Source organism: Herpailurus yagouaroundi, unplaced genomic scaffold (genome assembly GCF_014898765.1).
Source record: "Herpailurus yagouaroundi ecotype Mexico unplaced genomic scaffold, PumYag 186, whole genome shotgun sequence".
NCBI classification, from domain to species: domain Eukaryota; kingdom Metazoa; phylum Chordata; class Mammalia; order Carnivora; family Felidae; genus Herpailurus; species Herpailurus yagouaroundi.
The window spans coordinates 32,154,696-32,159,720 of NW_024412417.1; positions in this window are offsets into that span (position 1 = coordinate 32,154,696).

Sequence of the window (5,025 nt, forward strand, 5' to 3'; positions counted from 1 at the left end):
GCTCTGCTGGTGGCTCAGGGGTGGCTGTGGGACCGGGAGGTGGCAGGGAGCAAACTTGACATATATGTGTAGTCTGTGGGATTTGCAGTCACTGTGCCAGGCAGTGTGGGGTCTTTGCTTTGGTCTTGTCTGGAAACCCCGGTCTAGGGTCTAGCCTCTTGCATACATCATTCTGCAGACCCAGGGGTGCTTCCAGAGTACAAGACTTTTCTCACTGTACTTAGAAATTACACACCTCCACACCCCTCTCAGTCTTGAGCCCTGCTCAATTTCTATTTCTACCTCTCAAAGATACTCCCGTCCAGAACACCAAAATATTATCTTTGACCACAGGCTTCAACCAAAGATGAGGAGACCGGTTGTTTTCAAATTGTTTTTGGAATTACCCAGAAATCCAGACGTTCTGTGAAGCCAGAGAAAAGTTTTATCCAGCACTCCAAGATGCATGTCTGAGGTTACCACTTTCCTTCCTGGCCCAATGGAGATGTTGGAGGTGCTTTGAAAAAGCCTGACACCTTACTAACGACACATCCTTACTCAAGCATTCAAAACCATCTACAGTTTGTTACCAAACCAACTCATACTCTTTTATGTATGTATTTATTTTTTAGTGTTTTTGTTTCTACAACTTCATTGAGGTGTATTGGACAATTAACTGCACACATTTAAAATGAATTTTGACCTAAGTATATATTCTGTGAAACTTTCCCTATACTCGAGGTGATGAACACATCCATCACCTGTAAAGGTTTTATTCCTCCCCTACCTCATTGCTTCAATTGAATCCTGCTCTGCAACCAGGCTGGTCCTCTCCAGAATGGGCCTCCCCGCCTCTCCCCCCAAGTCTTTCCTTCATGCTGCAACCTTCCCTGCCCCTCCCAGGTCTCAGCTCACCATTTCCTTCATCAGGAAAGCCCCTCCCAGGGCCCTCCCACTATAACCAAGTGGGATTTATCCTAGGAATACAAGAGTGGTTCAACATAAGAAAATTAATCAATGTAATACATCATGTTAACAGAATGAAGGGGAAAAAAGTCAAACAATCATCCCAACTGACGCCAGAAAAGACCTCTGACAAAATCCAACACCCTCTTACGATAAAACCTGTCAGAACACTAAGACTACAACTTCCTCAACATGACAAAAGACATTCATGAAAAACCCCCAGATAATGATATTTGATGGCAAGACTGAAAGCTTTATGATCAGGAACAAGACAAGGATGCCCTCTTTCACCAGGTTATTCAACACTCTAGCCAGAGTAATTAGATGAGAAAAAGAACACTAGGCATCCAAATTGAAAGAGAGTAAAACTATAACTATTTAAGGAGGATATGATCCCACATATAGAAAATCCTAAAGATTCCACAAGAAAACTATTAGAGCTAATGAATGAATTCAGCAAAATTTCAGTTTACAAGATCAACAAACAAAAATTAGTTGTTTCTGTGGAGCACCTGGGTGGCTCAGTCTGACTCTTGGTTTCGGCCCAGGCCATGATCTCATGGTTTGTGAGTTTGAGCCCTGTGTCGGGCTCTGTGCTGCTGGTGCAGAGCCTGCTTGGGATTGTCTCTCTCCCTCTCTCTCTGCCCCTCCCCTGCTGTGCTCTCTCTTCCCCACTCTCTCTCAAAATAAATAAATAAAACTTAAAAAAAAAAAAACTGTTTCTATACACCAGCAATAAACAATCTGAAGAACAAATTAAGGAAGCAATTCCAGGGGCCCCTGGGTGGCTCAGTTAAGCATCTGACTTCGGCTCAGGTCATGATCTCATTCATGGTTTGGGGGTTTGAGCCCCGTGTTGGACTCTGTGCTGACAGCTCAGAGCCTGGAGCCTGCCTCAGATTCTGTGTTTCCCTCCCTCTCTGCCCTCCCCTGCTTGTGCTCTGTCTTTCTCCAAAGTAAATAAACATTTAAAAATTTTTTAAAAAAGCAATTCCAATAACAATGGCATCTAAAAGAGTATCTTATACACTGAAAAGTATAAAACTTGCTGAAAGAAATTAAATAAGACATAAATAAATGGAAAGGAATCTCATGCTCATAGATAGGAATATATAATATTGTTAAGATGTCAACACTACCCAAAACAATCTAAAGATTTAGCATAATTGCTTCCATAGTTCATAATTCAAACTTCCAATAACTTTTTCAGAAATGGAAAAGCCAATCCTCAAATTCATTTGGAATTGCAAGGCGCCCCAAAGAGACAAAACAATCTTGAAAAAGAAGAAAGTTAAGGACTCACACTCCTGATTTGAAAACTTACTGGAAATCTAAAAGAATCAAAATAGTGTGGCATGGGCAAAAGGATAGATATACAGACCAAGGGAATATAAGTGAGAGTCCAGTAATAAACCTTCACATATACAGCCAACTGATTTTTTTAAAGTTTATTTTCAGAGAGAGAGAGAGAGAGAGAGAGAATGAGTGGAGGAGGGGCAGAGAGAGGGAGTGAAGCCCAAGCAGGCTCCGTGCTGTCAGTGCAGAGCCTAACACAGGGCTCAGTCCCATGAACTGGGAGATCATGACCTGAGCTGAAATCAAGAGTCAGGTACTTAACCAACTGAGCCACCCAGGAGCCCCTAGCCAACTGATTTTTGACAAGGGTGCTAAGTCCATTCAATGAGGGAAAGATAGTTGTTTGAACAGATGGTGCTGGGATAACTGGATTACCACATGCAAAAGAATGAAGTTCGACCTCTATCTCATCATACACAAAAATTTACTCAAAATGGATTAATGACCAGGGTGATTGGGTGGCTCGGTCAGTTACTAGCCGATTTTGGTTCAGGTCATGATCTCATAGTTCGTGAGTTCGAGCCCCACATTAGGCTCACTGCTGTCAGCACAGAGCCCCTTTCGGATCCTCTGTCCCCTGCTCCCAGTGCCCCTCCCTCTCTCTCTCTCTCTCAAAAATAATCATTTAAAAAAATGGATTAATGATCTAAATACAAGAGCTGTAACCACAAAACCCTTAGAAGAAAATGTAGGAGTAAATCTTCATGACCTTGGATTTGGCAATGGAATTTTTCTTATTAGGTAATCTTTATGCCCGATGTGGGGCTTAAGCAACATCAAAAGCATGAGCAACAACAACAATAATAATAAACTGAACTTCACCAAAACTGAAAATGTTCTGTGCATCAAAGGACACTATCAAGAAAGTGAAAATACAATCTACAGAAGGGAGAAAATATAGGCAATTCTTGTTTCTCCTACAAAAGTTAGTTGTGTTCTATAAAGTCACCATGAACACTGAATTAGTGAATACTGAACAAATGCTCCTAGGGGTAAGAACCTGGGAGCTTCTGATCGTAACCTTTTCATAAACTGGTCAATACATAACCTTGTTTCATGTGCTTTTGTTTAAAGACACCTTATTTAATATACATTGTTAATTCATTAACATTGAACTCTCAGCCAACAGTACTATAACTCATGCCTGAATAAAACTTGTCGAACATGTATTTTCTCCATAAGGCACCTCACAGACTTCTTGCATTTACAAACACTAGACAGCATATCAGGACTATACTTAGGGGTCATTTTAAACAGTGAAATCACCACCAAAAGACACAAAAATACTTCAAAAGTGGCACTAACAGACTACAAAAAAGATGATTCTTTAGATTCTGAGAGCTGAAATAAGAGGCAAGAGGCAAAGCGTCGTTTTTGTTTGTTTTGTTTTTTGTTTTGTTTTGTATTTAACCCCACCTGGGAACATGCAGATTGGAACTCAAATGTTTCAGCACCATTCATATGTGTGTGGATGAGCACAAAAGTGCCATGAATATTGATTTGGGGGTTATAAATAAATTTTAGCGAGTAGTCAAGTTTCTACATACAGAATCTGGATAATGAGAATCGATGGTATTTGCAAATCATATCTCTGGTAAGGGTGTAACACCTAGAATATACAAAGAACTCCTAAAACTCAACAGGAGGCAACCCAATTACAAACCTGGAGAAAGATTTCAATACACATTTCTCCAAAGAAAATATAAAAATGGTCAGTAACCAGATAAAAGATGCTGAACATCATTAGTCATTACAGAAAGGCAAATCAAAACCACAAGATACCACTTCGTACCTACTAATACAGTAATAATAATTTAAAAAACTGAAAATAAAAGGTGTTGGTGAGGATACGGAGAATCAGGAACCGTTCCTTGTACATTGCTGGTGGAATGTAAAATGGTTACAGGCACTGTGGAAAACAGTTTGTCACTGTGGAAAAGTGTGATGGTTCCTCAAAAAATTAAACATAGAATTACTTTTTGATCCAGTAATTCCACCCCTAGATATACATCTGAAAGAACTGAAAAGAGACTCAGATACTTATATGCCAATGTTTAGTATAGCATTTTTCTAGCCAAAAGGTAGAAGAGACAACCCAAGTGTCTACCCATCAACAGAATAAACAAAATGTAATTGACAGTTGTTGAATCACTATATTGTATATCGTAAACTAATGTAACATCGTGTGGCAACTATACTCAAATAAAACAAAAAACAAAACCAGAGGGCTATAGGTATTGTTAGAAGAAAAAAAAAATTGTGGTACACTGCCCCTACCCTCCTGCAACACACACTGAAATATATTATTCAGCCATAAAAAGGAACAAAGTTCTGATATATACTGCAACACGAATGAACTTTGAAAACATTTTGATACATGAAATAAGTCAGATATAAAAAGACAAGTATTGTATGATTTCACTTATTTGAAATATCAAGAACAGGCAACTTCATAGAAGCAGAAAGTAGGTTCAAAGGTTACTAGGGGCTGGGGGAGGGGGGATGTGGAGTTATTGCTTAATAGTTACTGAGTTTCTGTTTGGGATAATTAAAAAGTTTTAGAAATAGTTGTGATGATTGCCCAACATTGTGAACGTAATTAATGCCATTGAATCATATACCTAAAAACAGATATAGTGGCAAATTTTGTTATGTATAGTATACCACAAGTTTTAAAAAAACTCAGTTAATAAAATGGAAAAAAAAATCACTGAAAACTACAAA